This window comes from Schistocerca gregaria, chromosome 2 (genome assembly GCF_023897955.1).
Source record: "Schistocerca gregaria isolate iqSchGreg1 chromosome 2, iqSchGreg1.2, whole genome shotgun sequence".
NCBI lineage: Eukaryota > Metazoa > Arthropoda > Insecta > Orthoptera > Acrididae > Schistocerca > Schistocerca gregaria.
In genome coordinates, this window is record NC_064921.1 from 965,406,029 (window position 1) to 965,426,628 (window position 20,600).

Consider the following 20,600-nt stretch of genomic DNA (forward strand, 5'->3'; position numbering starts at 1 on the left):
AGAGAGAAAGGGGAGAAAGGGAGATTCATTAATTATATATTCTGGTTATTGCTTTAGTGGCTAAGATGATCAGAGAGTTATTGATTATATGAATTTGGTCAATATGTACCTTCTTTTTCATTGCAAGGGCTCTTTGTATGAGGAAATTTTCTTTTAATGTCAGGAAATTTTTATTGTGATTATTCACTCTTTCATGTCCTGATGCATGTTAGATGTTTCATGTTCTTCTCTTCAGAAACGCTTCTCTTGCCATTGCCAGTCTACATTTTATATCCTCTCTATTTGGACCATCATCACTTGTTTAACTGCACTTTCAATGTCTCATTGCGTTATATAATTCCCTTATCATCACCTGATTTAATTCGAATACTTTCCACAGCCTTTGGTTTGCTTTTACTGATGTTCCTCTTACATGCTCAAGGCACTGTCCGTTCCGTTTAATAGCTCTTCCAAGTCCTTTGCTGTCTCTGACAGAATTTGACTGTCATTGGGAAACGTCAAAGTTTCCTTTCTTCTCCATGAACGTTATTTCCTTCTCTATTTCCTTCTCTATATTTTGATATCAGTTCGATCTACGATGTTGCTGTTACATTCCTGTGGCAATCACTGATGTGAACCAAGAAATTATTTAAAAAAATAAGAGAGTCTCTATTCGCCTTATAGCTTTTGTCAAGTGTCTTCTGTTTCTCTTCTTACATCAGCTGAACATGTAGGAGTAAAAACTACGGAGATTGCTAATAATAACAGTAATCACTACTTTTGTCAATGTTTCATTTGTAGATAACTGTTGTTACGTTTTGTCACTAATGATATGAAAATGTTTCTTTATTTCAGTGTAACTGAATTTCGTTAACAATAGAGGAAGTAGCGTTAAATCCTACCTCTGCAGAGACTCCTATTGTGTTTGAACCACTTTGCTATGCAAGCTCTCATATAGTGCCGATATGTACGGGTATATCAACGTTTATACTTATTTTTAAGCAATAGTAACAGGCAAAGACGAAAATGTTGTCCTCGAAAAAAATAATACTTGACTGAATTCAGTATAAACTTTCATTTGTTTATGAGAGACGGTAATGATTTACGAAGTGTGTTGCAAATGAGCAATTCAGTCCCTGTTCACGTAGTAGAATAACAGATAAAATCGTCATCAGATTATAATCAGTTTGAAAAGAAAACTGGACCATTCAGATGAAACAACCAAAAAGATAATAAAGGATTAAATGCTGCTCAAACGAAATAGATCGTAATAAAGTGACTAATTTCAATCGCGAAAATGAAAAACAGCACCAAGATCCGTCGTAGAGGTAGTACCATCAGTCGTCAGTACGTCGCGGGTCGAATTAAACCATGTGAGTAGGACAGAATCATGATTGCAGTCTGTCATTTGTTTATTAGTTGCCGTTTTTACGCATGACCTGTAGCCTAAAAGATATTTTAAACAGTGTTTCACAATTATTTTTATTATTAAAATACATATTGCATCAGAAATGCTAAGATATTCTTACTGTAGTACCAACAAAAGTCACTGGATCTCATGCCAATCGAATGATCGAACCGACCTCGAGATATCCGAACTGTGATGTCAATTATTCATACAGTTCGTGTTCAAAAACATACCTAGTTTCTGTCACTCTTCGGCAAATCACAGATTCTGTTCTACCTTTTGACTAGCACACTGTCTAGTGACTTTTGTTCATACTATTCATAAGTCATTCCTTAGCGTTTGTTTGGCAGTGTTGATTTTAATAATAAAAAAAGTGTGAAACATCGACTTAAATATCTTACTGGGTATGCGTCATACGTAACAACGTCAAATAAAGAAGTGTTTGCATTTATGTTCCTGTCAAATTATTACTCTTTCGCTCTTCCCACAATCTAGTGACGTCTGATGGTACTATCTCCAAGAGAGGTATTTCCGCAGTTAATTTATTCTTGAGATAGGAATTACAATCAATTTATCACGATATATTTCTTTTGTTCAGCATTTAATTATTCGTCAGTTTTCTTCATTGTTTCATATGAATGTAGAAATTTGAAGTAAATCGACTAATAACTTTGACGTAAAGTTGCAAGTACTTTCTAGTTGTCTTGTGACAACGTTTCTCCTTTTAAATTTTATATCTGTATTTATATATCGTATATATTAAAAATATAGCCCACATCAGACCAAATGTTCATCAGAAAATCTAATAACGTAGAAATTTGTAGTAAATCGATCAAAAACTTTTAGGGATTTTTCGTAACAACCTTTCTATGAAATCGTGTGTTATTTTTCCTCTTGACGTGAAGATAAAATGTGCAAACTTCCACCAAGATCGGAATAATACTGTAGATTGTTTGAATTTCAAAGTGACACCTCTTTATATGTACAGACAGAGAAATTGAGTGAGTTCGCTGTCACTATTCACCACAAAACCAGATTAATGCTAGCCATACAATTCCTTATCAGCACATAAAATGTTCGAGAAATCTGGTAACGAGTTTCAGTGTAATGAACCAAACCTATATGTTTGGTGGTAAAAGAGAAAAATCAAGAGAGAAAAAACTGGTTTCATGATCTGGTAGGAGTAACCTCGTCTGTTAACAGAATATTATATACCGCAAGCTAACGGTGAAGGGGACAACGCGCTCCCACTGATAAACTGGGTCTGCAACGCAGGTGTCTGAATACTGGAAGGGCGATGCTAGGGCTGGCTGAGGCATGCAACTGCTACGACGCCCTTACGACAGTCCGACAGAAGCCCTAACGACCTGGACGCCGCAGAACAAAGCCCGCGACGTTAATAATTGCCCAGCTACAAGTGGTGGGCTCTGTTCCTCTGCAGCAGGGTAACAGCTGGCGCGTCAGTGTGTCCATGTCACGGTTCTAGCGCACTTTCTCTCTAAGAAAACTACGTCAGATGCAGTTTCCTCGTAAAGTTAGTTGCTAGTTGGTACAGTCCAAAGTTCGTACTGGTGTACGGCTAACCTGAGCGATCAAACAAAGCGATTCCTTCACCTAAACTATTTGTTTTTTAAGTATCCAGAAAGAATCGTCCGCTCTGTTGTGGAGTGCATGCAGGCTTAATCTGTGTGCTGGACCAGTACTCGAACCCATAACCTTCTCTTCCCCAAGAAATGCTCTTACCTGCTAAATATCTAGGCAAGACACTAACCACCTTCACAGCTTATGCAGGAGAGCTTTTGTATAATTAAACAGACAGTTAAAGTAAAGCAGCCAGTTCAAGTCGTGCGTTGTTCCTGGATAGTCGAGAGGCTAAGAGATTTATCTGTGAGAGACATGGTTTTGAGTTCGAATCCCGATGCTCCAGCTACGTCAGTTTATTTGCCAGGCTGACTTTATAACTCTGTATATGACCCGTTCCAAAACTGAAATTGTGTAGTGGTAGTGACACACCAAAATCACAATAGTAATCCGTTGTAGTTGCTACATATTTTATTAGAATCAAAAGCATTACAAAATCACAATAATACAGGAGACTGCCATACAATTTCAGATCACTTGGACACATGACAAATTTCTTTAACCGGTACAAGACCCATAAAACTTGAAATCTGAATATGACTAGGTTAATATACTCAGATAAAGCTTCACTAAAATAGTACAAATGTCCATACAATACCCACCAGAACTATCTTACTTCCAGTCAGCTGAGGAATAGATTAAGGCTAAGAACACAGATCTATCAAGGTTTGGCTAGCCAACTTTCCTAAACAAAACTATATACAAAACTAAAATAATTAAGGAGGTGCTTTAATTGTGACCAACCCAATCTTCAAATTTACTTATTCAGTTGATTACTCAACAATATTCTTAGAATGATTACAACTAGAACATGACCATATTACAATACCCACAAAATGAGGTTGCTTCAATATTGCGTGTAAATTAGCGATAGACACGAGCAGACCAAGGATTCAAATAAATACGAGAGACCCACGAGACAGGAAATGACATAGAAATGTACTCAACTTTGCACCGAAATTGATCTTCAGATGCTATAATTGTCCACCCGAAAGATGGAATCACGTAACAGTGACAACATAACCCAAGATGTAAAGGAGAGAAAAGGGCCTTAAATATCTCTCTGTCCCGTGGCGCTCTGCTACCACCATGCGTCGACCACTGCCAATTATCTGTAACACTACACGCATCAACGGCAGACAATATTCTGAGACCTACACTAGACAATCTTATCTAGAGAATAGGTCATCAATACAACTGAATTAAAACAAATTAGCATCCGTGAGCTACTTGGCAAGTGCAGGCCTTTAAACTTTGGCTAATGTTGTGGTTGTTGTGGTCTTAAGTCCTGAGACTAGTTTGATGCAGCTCTCCACGCTGCTCTATCCACTGCAAGCTTCTTCATCTCCCAGTACCTACTGCAGCCTACATCCTTCTGAATCTGCTTAGTGAATTCATCTCTTGGTCTCCCTGTACGGTTTTTACCCTCCACGCTGCCCTTCAGTACCAAATTGGTGATCCCTTGATGCCTCAGAACGTGTCCTACCTACCGATCCCTTCTTCTGGTCAAGTTGTGCCACAAACTTCTTCTCCTCAGTTCTATTCAATACCTCCTCATTAGTTATGTGATCTACCCATCTAATCTTCAGCATTCTTCTGTAGCACCACATTTCGAAAGCTTCTAATCTCTTCTTGCCTAAACTATTTATCGTCCACGTTTTACTTCCATACATGGCTACATTCCATACAAATACTTTCAGAAATGACTTCCTGACATTTAAATCTATACTCGAAGTTAACAAATTTTTCTTCTTCCAAAGCGCTTTCCTTGCCATTGCCAGTCTACATTTTATATCCTCTCTACTTCGACTATCATCAGTTATTTTTCTCCCCAAATAGCAAAATTTCTTTACTACTTTAAGTGTCTCATTTTCTAATCTAATTCCCTCAGCTCACCCGACTTAAATCGACTACATTCCATTATCCTCGTTTTGCTTTTGTTGATGTTCATCTTATACCCTCCTTTCAAGACACTGTCCATTCCATTCAACTGCTCTTCCAAGTCCTTTGGTGTCTCTGACAGAATTACAATGTCATCGGCGAACCTCAAAGTTTTTATTTCTTCTCCATGGATTTTAATACCTACTCCGAATTTTTCTTTGTTTCCTTTACTGCTTGCTCAATATACAAATTGAATAGCATCGGGGAGGGGCTACAACCCTGTCTCACTCCCTTCCCCACCACTGCTGCCCTTTCATGTCCCTCGGCTCTTATAACTGCCATTTCGTTTCTGTACAAATTGTAAATAGCCTTTTGCTCCCTGTATTTTAGCCCTGCCATCTTCAGAATTTGAAGAGAGTATTCCAATCAACATTGTCAAATGCTTTCGCTAAGTCTACAAATGCTAGAAACGTAGGTTTGCCTTTCGTTAATCTTTCTTCTAAGATAACTCCTAGGTTCAGTATTGCCTCTCGTGTTCTAACATTTCTATGGAATCCAAACTGATCTCACCCGATGTCGACTTCTACCTGTTTTTCCATTCGTCTGTAATGAATTCGCGTTAGTATTTTGCAGCTGTGACTTATTAAACTAATAGTTCGGTAATTTTCACATCTGTCAACATCTGCTTTCTTGGGGATTGGAATTATTATATTGTTCTTGAAGTCTGAGGGAATTTCGCCTGTCTCATACATCTCGCTCACGAGATGGTAGAGTTTTGTTACGCCTTGCTCTCGCAAGACTGTCAGTATTTCTAATGGGATATTGTCTACTCTCGGGGCCTTGTTTCGACTTAGGTCTGTCAGTGCTCTGTCAAACACTTCACGCAGTACCATATCTCCCATTTCATCTTGATCTACCTCCTCTTCCATTTCCATAATATTGTCCTCAAGAACATCGCCCCTGTATAGACCCTCTATATACTCCTTCCACCTTTCTGCTTTCCCTTCTTTGTTTAGAACTGGGTTTCCATCAAAGCTCTTGATATTCGTGGAAGTGGTTCTCCTTTCTAAGAAGGTCTCTTTAATTTTCCTGTCGGCAGTATCTATCTTACCCCTAGTGAGATAGGCCTCCACATCCTTACATTTGTCCTCTAGCCATCCCTGCTTAGCCATTTTGCACTTCCTGTCGATCTCATTTTTGAGACACATGTATTCCTTTTTGCCTGCTTCAGTTACTGCATTTTTTAATTTTCTGCTTTCATCAATTAAATTCAGTATCTCTTTTGTTACCCAAGGATTTCTACCCAACCCTCGTCATTTTACCTACTTGATCCTCTACTGCCTTTACTATTTCATTCCTCAAAGTTACCCATTCCTCTTCTACTGTATTTCTTTCCCCCATTCCTGTCAATTGTTCTCTTATGCTCTCCCTGAAACTCTGTATAACCTCTGGTTTTTTCACTTTGACTAATAAGTTCGCTAAAAACCGTGCCCTGAAGTTAACATGACAAGAATTATCTCGGCGTCCATTTACACGCCAAACTACCAAATGAACTACAAGGTAGAATAGAGGACGTATCTCGGCGTGTCTTGAAACGGCAGAGAAGGAGTTACTCACTACTCGTTGCATTTCTAGTTACGTCTTTAAACACACTTCATGTCGGTTGGTTGAGCGTAGCCACACTCCCTCAACTACAGTCTAGATAGTTAGTCACGACACCGAGATAAGTGATAAACTACTAATACAATTCCAGAGAATTTTTAGTAGACTGGCACATTCAGTTGAGTCACACGCAACTCGCCGTCGTAGCTTATAACAGACTCGAAAGAGCTTGTCCTTGCGACCTCTAGAAAACGTAAATCACCATGGGCGGTGGATCTGCCCTCACGGCTGAACACGCCGTAACTGCTGGCCACGCTCTTTCGTTGTCCGGCTCGTCCTCTTGCCGTCCTGACTACGTACACAGTCCCACGTGAATCCCGCCACCGCCTATCCCGACACACCTCCCAGCAGAGCTCACGCCCTGCCGTTAAATCCGCGCCGCAAAAGATGGCCAGAAGACAAATAAGCATAGAAGTCGACTCAAAGATCAAGATGACGATCGATGGAAACTGGCGCCAGAAATGCACCAGTTCCAAAACGATAGTGAAAACCATAAAGTTACAGAAGATAGCACTTGGGCAAACCACTTGGCAATGCAAAATTTATACAAAGACATCAGTGAGAGTCGAAAATAGAGGGTTAACCACAAAATTCCTACCAAAAATATCTGGATGTTTAGCATGTATACACAGGGTGTTACAGAAAGGTACGGCCAAACTTTCAGGAAACATTCCTCACACACAAATAAAGAGAAGATGTTATGTGGACATGTATCCGCAAACGCTTAATTTCCATGTTAGAGCTTATTTTAGTTTCGTCAGTATGTACTGTACTTCCTCCATTCACCGCCAGTTGGCCCAATTAAAGGAAGGTAATGTTAACTTCGGTGCTTGTGTTGACATGCGACTCATTGCTCTACAGTACTAGCATCAAGTAGATCAGTACGTAGCATCAGCAGGTTAGTGTTCATGACGAACGTGGTTTTGCAGTCAGTGCAACGTTTACAAATGACGAGTTGGCAGATGCCCATTTGATGTATTGATTAGCACGGGGCGATAGCCGTGGCGTGGTACGCTTGTATCGAGACGTATTTCCAGAACGAAGGTGTCCCGACTGGAAGACGTTCGAAGCAATTGATCGGCGTCTTAGGGAACACAGAACATTCCAGCCTATGACTCGCGACTGGGGAAGACCTAGAACGACGAGGACACCTGCAACGGACGAGGCAATTCTTCGTGCAGTTGACGATAACTGCTGCACAAGGTAACGTTGACCATGTCACTGTATGGAGAGTGCTCGGGAGAACCAGTTGTTTCCGTACCATGTACAGCGTGTGCAGGCACTATCAGCAGCTGATTGGCCTCCACGGGTACACTTCTGCGAATGGTTGATCCAACAATGTGCCAATCCTCATTTCAGTGCAAATGTTCTCTTTACGAATGAGGCTTCATTCCAATGCGATCAAATTGTAAATTTTCACTATCAGCATGTGTGGGGTGAAGAGAATCCGCACGCAATTGTAAAATCACGTCATCAACACAGATTTTCTGTGAATGTTTGGGCAGGCATTGTTGGTGAAGTCTTGATTAGGCCCCATGTTTTTCCACCTACGCTCAATGGAGCACGTTATCATGATTTCATACGGGATACTCTACCTGTGCTGCTAGAACATGTTCCTTTACAAGTACGACACAACATTTGGTTCATGCACGATGGAGCTCCTGCATATTTCAGTCGAAGTGTTCGTACGCTTCTCAACAACAGATTCGGTGACCGATGGATTGGTAGAGGCGGACCAATTCCATTGCCTCCACGCTCTCCTGACCTCAACCCTCTTGACTTTCATTTATGGGGGCATTTGAAAACTCTTGTCTACCCAACCCAGGTAGCAAATGTAATGACTCTTCGTGCTCGTATTGTGGACGGCTGTGATACAATACGCCATTCTCCAGGGCTGTATCAGCGCATCAGGGATTCCATGCGACGGAGGGTGGATGCATGTATCCTCGCTAACGAAGGACATTTTGAACATTTCCTGTAACATAGTGTTTGAAGTCACGCTGGTACGTTCTGTCACTGTGTGTTTCCATTCCATGATTAATGTGATTTGAAGAGAAGTAATAAAATGAGCTCTAACATGGAAAGTAAGCGTTTTCGGACACATGTCCACATAACATATTTTCTTTCATTGTGTGTGAGGAATGTTTCCTGAAAGGTTTGCCGTACCTTTTTGTAACACCCTATATGACTGCCACTCGCACGATTGTCCGTGGACCAGATGTAAGATGTACAGCAGATACTACCTCGTCCAAATGTTAACTCTACAATAAATTCAGTTGTTAGAGTACAAAGTGCATCACATCCCACAGTTGACACTGATGTAGTTCTCCATCAAGCGGTACACCTCGTTATTGAATTACCCATTTTTCATCTACATTTATAGTCCGCAACAATCTTATGGTGTGTGGGTACCTCTTCCCACTATGCGCACCACTATGATATTGCCGCTGTCTTGTTAGACTGGAGAGTGGTGCGTCAGAAGAATGAGTATGAGCTCAGTCGCTCCAGTTTTTCCATGGTCTTGTCATAATATGCATATAATAGGAAGAAATTTATTGTTTGGCTACTCTAAGAGGAGCCTTCACAATGAAACAAGCCAGAGGCAGTAATACGAAAACTGCTGAAGGGATTGTAATGATATTGGCAACGGAAGAATGATTGGCCCCTGTAAGAGCATTGAGGCTGAACCTCGCCACTAGAGGGACGTGGGTGCACACCCACGTGATGATAGAGCTAGTACATGCAAGCAGCGACCATCCACTGCACCCTGAATGCTGAAAGCAGAGAAATGGAGGCTTTAAAAGAATAGCAAATGGGTGTACTGCGTTTACTTATAGAGGAAGGAGGTCAGGTAACGGATTTCATCAAAGAACGACAACAGTACAGAAAGAGCGCTGAATGTCCGTTGCAAATCCAACACAGTCCGATCTCTGGACAGTGGCTTCCAATGGAACTCTCCGCTCTTCATTATTGAGTGCATCCACCTGCTGGACAATGCAATGTCACTTTACATCAGTGCGTCGTTGTTCAGCGACAACCGTCCGTGTTTGAGTCACTTGTGCTTTGCAAGGGACATGGAGTGCTCTTCATACAGTTCTGCCAGTCTTCGATGAATATCCATTTCTCGTACTCCTTCTCCTGTAAGGAAACGCTCTACAGTGCATCGCTTTTCTTTTGAGACCTCCACTTGTTTCCAGCGCTACTGACGAAGAGAACACGGCTAGTGCCATAACCTGATTTCAAAAGAACTTCAACCAGCGAAATATGGGCCAAATAAACGAACGGGTGTCTCGGCTTACCGTTGGTATTCGACAGTTTCTGATAAAAAGACGTTAAAATTTTCCGAGGTAAATTATGTGCCTTTTGGCGAGAACATGTTTCAAGCGTAGCGGTACCACAGTGGTTAAAAATGGTTCAAATGGCTCTGAGCACTATGGGACTTAACTTCTGAGGTCATCAGTCCCCTAGAACTTAGAACTACTTAAATCTAACTAACCTAAGGACTTCACACACATCCATGCCCGCAGCTGGATTCGAGCCTGCGACCGCAGTGGTCGCGCGGTTCCAGACTGTAGCGTCTAGAACCACTCGGCCACCTTTGCCGGCTCACAGTGGTTAGCTTCACACTTTTACGACCCTTGTTCGAAACCCAATTATTATTTTTATTTTAGTCTTTCATTTATCTACCAATGTCCATAGAAGCTTACAACACTAATTTTTTCAGTGTGTATTGAAATAACGTTGTCCTTGTTCGTCCGATGATTAAACGTCTGGTGAATAAATTAAAAGGAAAAAAGAAAACAATAAGAGAGTGAGAAAATATTTGAAATTGCTTTCGGTGAAATTTCTGTCGTGTATCTTTGTGCATAATTAAATACAAGGGCCCGTTTCCGGTAAAGTGATCCGTTATGTGTGGTTTGCAGCAAAATTATTGCCAACGCCTGAAATTATAAGAAATGTTAACGTTGTTCCCTCCCAAAATAATATTCATACGAAGAAATGTCACCGTGAAAAACCTGCCCTCGCCCGAATGGTGTTCCTCCTCGGAATGATATTCATATGAATAAATGTCACTGTGGCATACCTCCCATCGCCCGATGCTCACTGTTCGAAACTTCTATGTTTTGAATGTTTATACAATCGGAGCGAAAGGCTATTTACAATTTGTACAGAAACCAAATGGCAGTTATAAAAGTCGAGGGACATGAAAGAGAAGCAGTGGTTGGGAAGGGAGTAAGACAGGGTTTTAGCCTCTCCCCGATGTTATTAAATCTGTATATTGAGCAAGCAGTAAAGGAAACAAAAGAAAAATACGGAGTAGGTATTAAAATCCATGGAGAAGAAATAAAAACTTTGAGGTTCGCCGATGATATTGTAATTCTGTCAGAGACACCAAAGGACTTGGAAGAGCAGTTGAATGGAATGGATAGTGTCTTGAAAGGGGATATAAGATGAACATCAACAAAAGCAAAACGAGGATAATGGAATGTAGTTGAATTAAGTCGGGTGATGCTGAGGGAATTAGATTAGGAAATGAGACACTTAAAGTAGTAAATGAGTTTTGCTATTTGGGGAGCAAAATAACTGATGATGGTCGAAGTAGAGAGGATATAAAATGTAGACTGGCAATGGCAAGGAAAGCGTTTCTGAAGAAGAGAAATTTGTTAACATCGAGTGTAGATTTAGGTGTCAGGAAGTCATTTCTGAAAGTATTTGTATGGAGTGTAGCCATGTATGGAAGTGAAACATGGACGATAAATAGTTTAGACAAGAAGAGAATAGGAGCTTTCGAAATGTGGTGCTACAGAAGAATGCTGAAAATTAGATGGGTGGATCACATAACTAATGAGGAAGTATTGAATAGGATTGGGGAGAAGAGACGTTTGTGGCACAACTTGACCAGAAGAAGGGATCGGTTGGTAGGACATGTTCAGAGGCATCAAGGGATCACCAGTTTAGTATTGGAGGGCAGTATGGAGGGTAAAAATCTTAGAGGGAGACCAAGAGATGAATACACTAAGCAGATTCAGAAGGATGTAGGTTGCAGTAGGTACAGGGAGATGAAGAAGCTTGCACAGGATACAGTAGCATGGAGAGCTGCATCAAACCAGTCTCATGACTGAAGACCACAACAACAACAACAATACAATCGGTATAATCCAAGGGAATACACTAAATATTGCTGAAGAACAGACATAAGAACAATTTGCAAGAACGATTATAAGAATCGATGTACGAATGAAATATAAGAAAATGAGAATTTAAGAAGATTGTTACCCCTGAAAGTACCGCACACACACACACATAATACATTTGTGACACTTATCAAGCAGTAGTTTTACAGTTACTACAACGCCCTTTTACTCATTATCTTGATAAGAAACACTCGTGTAGTGACCTGCTACGGATATAGGTAGGAAATAGAAAAATAGTATAAAATAAATAAGAATATGAATTAGGTTTTGAACGCGGTTTACAAAAGAGAGAGGCGGCAAACATATCCACCAGCGCCGCCATTTTTCTAACACTTTCATGCACTAAAAGTCATCTAAATTATGTCGTAACATTGACCGTTGTTTCTCAGAAACGGTCGAGTACCTAAGGATAAGCCGGGACACGTGTTCACTCCTCTTCCACAGAGCGAGATTTCTGGGAAATCAGATTACGGTGCTTCCGTGTTCTCCTCGTGAGTGCAGTGGGCGGTCGACAGCTGCATGTGTTCTCTCTGTAGTCACAGGGATAAGCGCCCACCTTCATCTTGGGGGTATGAAGCCTCAAGCTCATATAGAGACCACACCTACTTCCTTAGGCAAGGGATCTACGATCCCTTAGGCGATTTTCGTTCTACAGCCTGCGGCTCGTTTCTTTTTGAAAGATCCTAATAGGAATATATACTCTTTATTTTCAACAGTTAGTCGTACCTTGATACACAACTCCTTTCTTGCAGTGTCTTGGCCGTGTCCTCTAGGAATGTACGCTCTAAATTTGCAACAGTTAGCCACACCGTGATACACAAGTCTTCTTTTGTAGTGTCTTGGTTGATTCTTCTAGGAATGTAGGCTCTATGGTTTTAACAGTTAAGCACATCGTAATATAGAACTCGTGTCTCGTAATGTACTGGCTGATTCTTCCATATATGTACACTGCAGATTTTTAATAATTATCAACAGCTTGATAAAAAACGTTTCAGTGACGCTTTCGCGATTACTGAACGAATGCATGAGAAAACGCTCTTTTCTTTTTGATCTTCTCTATTTATCGCTCCTGTCTCATCAGTCTCGTGAGGATTTTGTAAGATACCTACTTGATAGGTAGGCTGCATGCTTGAGTATTCTTAAATGAATCCCACACTGGCATCTGCTTTCCCCACGATAGCTTTGTGAGGCAGTATCACTTCAACCTGTTCCATATTTCCAGACAGTGAATGGAATGGCGATATCTAGTAAGTTTTCAGCAATCATGTAATAAAAAAATGAGGCTTATTTCCACCAGTTCGCAAAAGGAACATGGAAGTGGGGAAGCGAAGGTGTTACATGAAATACCTCCTGAATGTAGAGCGGTACGGACATGGATGTACTCACACGGAATACGTTAGATGCTTCTACCTGAACCCTCTCTCCGTGGAAAGACCCGAAGTTTACTCTCCATCGCCATCACAGAATCTATACTCGGTTTATGCTACAGCTTCGAAGACAGCACAAAATCACTATGAGAAAATAATGACGAAGAAGGAGGGCAGAGAACCAAAGCTCTGTTTTCGCACTAAAGAAAGGACAGCACTAGGTTATAATCTGTCTTCCTGTATATGACAACTACTCTGTGGTGATAGCTTCCGTCTCTGCACGAAAGTTAAGTATGCAGATGTGGCTACTTCGTCAGAAAGTATGTTCAACAAATTTGCAGGTGTGGGTAGCACCAGCAGCATCTACTTAATGGGTTTGGTCGACAAACAGCAGGCGTCTGTAAATAAACAAAGTACATAGCCGGCTACAGTGCCAATTCAGACTCACTTCGCCAATATTGCAAGATATAAAATAGTATGAATATGATCAGAAAGCCCGTTGTATCCGTTGATTGCGCAACACCTTTAAGGTACTGTTATTATTATTATTAATATTTTCATTCGGATCGATCGATATAGAGGGAGACCATTGCTTCTATTCTAACTCCTCACGGATGAAAACTGATGAACCACTAAACTAAGATTTGAGTTACTCTTGACGTTAAGGACAGCGTCTGTGTTGTACCATGAGCAGACAAGTTATACCAGGCTGTTTTAGCAATGCCGCATTGACACGAACGGTCGCGAACCTTGTCAACATCACGTGAGGGGTTGCAGGACGCATAGGCCACCCATCGAGGCTCCCCGATCGCGCCCCCCCCCTTTTTGCCCCCCATCCCTACTGACCACCCCCAAGCCCCCAACGTGGCCATTGGCTTTCGGCTACCTGCGGGGACCACTAGCTGGAACAAATTCATGTATTCCGTCTACCGGCTTCAAATGGTAGTATGGCTTCAGACTCGTATTGAGTAGAGTAAATCTTATATAAGGAAATGAGATTTTCCGGAATGGAGTGGTATATCTTCAGGCTCAGTTTCAGCAGAGAAGACTCTCATTTAATCAAAAGACATTTTTCAGAACGGTAGGAAGGCAAGCTATCTAACCTAACAGTAACGTAAAACACACCACTGTAACGACAACGACGCTCACATGAAGATGCAGAAAGCACATTGTAAGCTTCACAAAATGAACCAAAAAAACCAATTCAAGGAAGGAAGATATTTACTAACAAATTAACAACTAGAGACTGGTATCACAGCTCCCCGTACTTCAGTCCACATGACCAAAGAAAATAACGACGACACATCAAGAAAAGACAACAGCAGATGAACGAGGACAATAACTACTCAGGTATTTACACTGTGCAATAATATTACTAGATCACTTTTTCGAAACCCAACATTTCCCTCCTATTGTGCTATTCCTTGACATACAATATGTGAAATAATACCAAATACTGGAAAAATTAAAAATGTAAACATCTGGCGCTAAAATCTGAAATTTGGCTCAAGGATGCATACAACCATCTTCTGTTAAGGTGCCTTCACAGCCATGCCTCTTGCATCCAGTCGCCTTGCGGCCGTAGCTCGCCCCACACGTAAGTAGTGGCACCCAGTGTGAAGGCAGACTGTGTGCATGGAATCATTTGTACGCCCATGTTGAGGATGTGCCATGCACCTACACGCGTGCCTCCACTTGCATATGGGGCAAACATATGGCGACTGGGCGCAAGGTGCACCTAGTTGATGTTCTGAAATTGGCACAAAATTTCAGGAAAATTCTGCCCAAAGCAACCGTGAACCTGTCAGATGATCGGAAGGTCGTCAAACCCCCTCTTGCCCACATTTAGCTGCTTCTTTGGACGACTCTACGGTGCATATTACAGGCGCGACGGCCGGCGCTGAAATCGCGTGGTTTTGTTATGAGCCGCACATGCGTCAATAAAACGGCAAAGAACCTCTTTACGAAACCCCTCCCCTCCCCCCCAGACCCATTCTGCAAAATCCTCGGTAGCATCCACAGACCATTATTGAGAATTTAAATAATGTAGCTCTACTTACAGAACGCGTGATGAAGTGCTAGGCGCTTGGAGACCGGCAATCTCTTCTGCACCATGCGCTTTCGGGTGGCCTACTTTCAGGTGCAAGAGCAGCAGCGTAGCCTGTCGGCTGGTGCCTCGGCTAGTCGTCACTGGTTCTGTACAGGTGTGTTGTGGCGCTGAGGGTTTTGAAGGACTGGCTTGTCTTTAAGGGACCCTTTGCTATTTTATTCAAACATGTGTCAACGTCGCAACCCCTCCCCCCCTCCCCAACCCAGCCTTGATCACACCACAGGACGCAAAATAAGGGCGCTGATAAAGCATAAGCACCTTTTACTGCTTCGGATTACGAGCAGATGCCGTCGAATGGTTTTAAAGGGTGCCTAATGATTCCAACCAGTGCACGAAAGAGAAAACTGCGGTCGCTCTGCACTCCAAACGTTTCCGATCACGTTCGATGGAGATGCAGGCACACATTTTCGATAGTGGAAGGTTGCTCATCCCACTGCCGTATTTAGCCAACAAATGTGTGGAAATCAAAGTTCCAGGGAAAGTGGTTATTTCATTGACGCTCTTTACGCCACCCCTGCGGCCTTCTAGTCCCGATTCTGATTGGCGTTTTGTCTGGAATGTTCCCCTCAGTCATTCATAAGAAAACAGCGTGATTTCAGAGCTGAGTATCTGACCTTTATCGCAAAAGGTAAAAGGTTGAAATGTGGACAAGAGGAAATGTGACGATCATCCGATTGGGTTACGGTCTGCGGTGGCAATGGGCAGAATTGTGGTGAAATAACGTGCCAATGTGACGACATTAACGCACCTTACACGTCAGATGAACTCCTAGTTGTGGCCTTTTTCTTGCTTATGTCAAAATCTTGCTGTATGGAGAGTAGTCGAACCCGAGTATCACGTTGTAGGGTGCCACCATTTTGCACCACTATAGAGAAACGTTTACGCACCTTTAAGTCAAACCTAAGCGTTTCAGTAAATATCAATCACGGGAATTGGGCAAAAGTGAGCCTATAATCCTGTTGCACAGAGTACAAGTGGTATAGAACAATGATGAAATGCACAAATTTCGTCCTGGACTTAGTTTATTTCATGGTTTTCTGATTTGTCTTACATGACGGGAGGAGATACCTCCTCAAGTAAAAAAGTCCATAAGAAAGCAAATGAATCTACTGAACGAAGTTTAGTATACTGAAAATAATATCACAACGCATTACTGAGTGAGAGCGGTGTTATAGGTTTCACATACATACTGCAGCTTTAAGTTTTCATCCTGCGCAGTATGGACACTAGTTTTATTAAAATGTTGGGTCACGGCAACATGGACTGATTTTCGACAGATATAAGTACTAGTGCTCAGAGCCATTTGAACATTTTTTTCGATATCCGAATACTTATATGACGAACAAAATCAACATTATTTTAATTACCCGTCACTAATTACTTTATTCAAAAAACGTCTACTGTCAATAGCACGTAAATACCCAGATCATACAGCATTAGAATGAGGTTCCTTTAACCTGCTGAATATAGATTGGGATGTCTATGGATTCATTGCGGGGGGCATAGACAGACAGATAGTCATAGGAAATACCTCTGAACGCGCTTTCTGAAAACTGTTTTGAGTAGCTAGCTCGGCACCCACACGCCGTGAAAATACCTTAGACGTTGTAGCCACAAAAAGACCAGACCTCATCGACAACGTCACTGTAGAAACAGGGATTAGCGATCCTGATATCATCACAGCAACTATGCGAAAGTTTGTATATGAGTGAAGAAGGCTCGGAGAGAGTTTTTACTTTTTACTACATAGAGCAGATAAGCAGTTATTAGCACCTCATTTAGACAGTGAATTGTCATCGCTTAGTTCCAACAAGACGGATGTACAGGAATTATGGGCAAAGTTTATACAGATTGTAAATCATGGTTTGCAGGGTTATGTGCCTAGTAAACAGATAAAGGATGGAATAGGTCAACTGCGGTTTAATTTTGAAATTCGGTGGATGCTGAGGAAGCACAGGCTGTTGCACTCTCGATTCAAAAGGGAACGCATAAACGACGACAAGCGAAGATTAGTAGAGATTCATGTGTGTGTGAAAAAATCTATGAGTAAAGCACGCAACAACTATCACCGTCACACCTCCGAAAAGGATCTGGCACAGAACCTGACAAAATTCCTGTCTTATGTAAAATCGCCAAGCGGACCTAAGGCTTCCATTCAGTCCCTTGTTGATCAGTCTGGTGTGGCAGTTGAAGATAGCGAAACGTAAGTCAAAGTTTTAAATTTCAGGTTCAAGAAATCGTTCACACAGGAGAATCGTACAAACATACCGCCATTTGGCCAAGGGACAAACTCCCTTATGGACGACATAGTAATAAGCATACCTTGCACTGAGAAAAACTGAAATATTTGAAAGCAATTGATCACCAGGTCAGGATGGAGTCCCTGATCGATTTTACAAAGAGAACAGTACGGCACTGGCTCCTTACCTAGCTTACATTTATCATGAATCACTCGCCCAGCACAAAGTGTCAAGCGACTGCAAGAACTGCATGTGACTCCACTATATAAGAAGGGTAAAAGAACGGACCCTCAAAATTACAGACCATTATCCCTAAGCTCTGTTTGCTGAAGAACCCCTGAACATATTCTCTGCTCTAATATAATAAATTTTCTTGAGACTGAGGAGCTTATGTCCACGAATCAGCATTGTTTACGAAGGCTTCATTGTTGCGAAACTCAGCTTGTCGTTTTCTCACATGATATACTGCTAACAATGGATGAAGGGCAACAGGCAGATTCCATATTTCTAGATTTCCGGAAAGCGTTCGACGCGGTGCTCCATTGCAGGCTGTTAACGAAGGTACTATCATAAGGAATAAGTTCATAGATATGTGATTGTCTCTAAGACTTCTTAAATTACAGAACCCAGTATGTTGTCCTCGATGCCGAGCGTTCGTCAGAGACAAGGGTATCGTCAGAAATGACCCAGGGAAGTGTGAAAGAACCGCTGTTGTTCTCTCTATATTTAAATGATTTGGCGGAGATGTAGTGCAGCAATCTGCTGTTCTTTGCTGATGATACTGTGGCGTACGCTAAGACGTCGCGGTTGAGTGACTGAAGAAATATACAAGACGGCTTAGACAAAGTTTCTAGTTGGTATGATGAACGGTAGCTAGCCCTAGATGGGGAAAAATGGATTTTAATGCGAATGAGTAGGAAGATCAAACACATAATGTTCGGATACAGTGTTACTAGTGTCTCGCTTGACACACTCAAGTCGTTTAAATATATAGGCGTAACGTTGCAAAGGGATATGAGGTGGAACGAGTATGTGAGAACAGTGGTATTGGGACAATTTTAGGAAAGAGGTTCGGCTGTAAAGGAGAACGCATATCGGATGCTGGTCCAACTTATTCTTGAGTACTGATTGTGTGTTAGTGATCCGTACCAGGTCGGATTGAAGTAAAACATCGAAACATTTCAGAGACGGGCTGCTACATTTGTTACCAGTAGTTCCGAACAACACATAATTGTTACGGAGATGCTTCGGTATCTCAAATCGGAATCCCTGAAGGGAAGACGATGTCCTTTTCGCAAAACACTATTGAGAAAATTTAGAGAACCAGCATTTGAAGATGACTGCCTAACGATTCTACTGCCGCCAACATACAATGCCCACAAGGACCACGAAGGCAAGATACGAGAAATTAGGGATCATAAGGAGGCATGCAGACAGTAGCTTTTCCCACGCTCTATTTGCGAGTGAAACAGGAAAGGATATGAGAAGTAGTGGTACAGAGTACGCTCCGCCACGCACCGTACTGTGGCTTGTGGAGTATCTATGTAAATGTAGACCTATATGAACTCTATCCACGTAGTAAGGACAAATCACACATTACTGGTAATGAGTCTCTCCATCTAAAAGTAAAATGACCCTACTCTTGTTTTCACTAAATGAGAAGTGTAAGATTACTATTTCTACAGGATTTTATCTTCACGTTAATTACCAACAAGCAGAACTGACAGTTGCCAGCCTTTGCAGATACTGCCTTGTACAGACTGAAAATTTAATGGAGGCTTGTGACAAGCACCGCTTTCTCACAAGCAGCACTAATTATCTACGGCCGGATGAATTGTCTAGCGTAGCTGCAATTTCGCTTACGGGCCACTGCATAGGGCTATAATTAAAACTCAGAGACAACGTAAGGTACTGAATGTTAAGTCCAGTCGTGGGAACATAGTGTTTCGAGCAAGAGTAGTCACAGAACTCGGTTTTGTGCTATTGCATTCACCTTTCCCCACTTTCTTCCTGCTTGTATTCCCTCTCCACTGACATTCTCCACGTTATTCTCATATTTCATCTTTTGCAATAGTCCTCTACATTACCATCTAATTTTTATGCAGCATGCGACCACGACATTTACATTTTGTTGCTTTTATCTGTATGTAAACAGGCTATTCTTTTTTACGGTTCCACAGCTTTCATTGGATATCACTTTCGGACAAAATATTGTCAGAAATCCAGAATGAGATTTTCACTCTGCAGCGGAGTGTGCGCTGATATGAAACTTCCTGGCAGATTAAAACAGTGTGCCCGACCGAGACTCGAACTCGGGACCTTTGCCTTTCGCGGGCAAGTGCTCTACCAACTGAGCTACCGAAGCACGACTCACGTCCGGTACTCACAGCTTTACTTCCGCCAGTATCCATCTCCTACCTTCCAAACTTTACAGAAGCTCTTCTGCGAACCTTGCAGAACTGGCACTCCTGAAAGAAAGGATACTGCGGAGACATGGCTTAGCCACAGCCTGGGGCATGTTTCCACTCCGGTGCAGAGTGAAAATCTCATTCTGGAAACATCCCCCACGCTGTGGCTAAGCCACGTCTCCGCAGTATCCTTTCTTTCAGGAGTGCTAGTTCTGCAAGGTTCGCAGAAGAGCTTCTGTTAAGTTTGGAAGGTAGGAGATGGATACTCGCAGAAGTAAAGCTGTGAGTACCGGACGTGAGTCGTGCTTCGGTAGCTCAGTTGGTAGAGCACTTGTCCGTGAAAGGCAAAGGTCCCGAGTTCGAGTCTCGGTCGGGCAAACAGTTTTAATCTGCTAGGAAGTTTCATTGTCAGAATTCTTCGAAACTCTGTAATTTCTAGGCTACTGATTTAGACACTTTCCATGTTTCGCAATGGTATAACAACACCAATGCTAAGCTGCTATTGAGTTTTCAAAGCTTTGTTCGCAGAGAAATGTCATTGTTTATCCAGCTGGGATCCAATTTCATGAACGCTGCATTTGCCTTGTTAATCCTGCTGCGGGTACCCTCGTCGGATTCTCAAATTTCAGTCACAATGCTTCCGAGTCTTTAGTATCGTCTACATTCCTTCCATTTATTTGCAACTTCCCATCGATAGTTGCATTTAGCC

General features: G+C 41.9%; 1 non-coding gene across 1 annotated transcript; it reads left to right on the forward strand.

Annotated features, from left to right (window-relative positions):
* Positions 1-20,194: 20,194 nt before the first annotated feature.
* Trnas-uga (transfer RNA serine (anticodon UGA)) lies at positions 20,195-20,269 on the forward strand. Its single transcript has one exon. It is a non-coding gene; the product is annotated as a tRNA-Ser (tRNA).
* Positions 20,270-20,600: the final 331 nt, after the last annotated feature.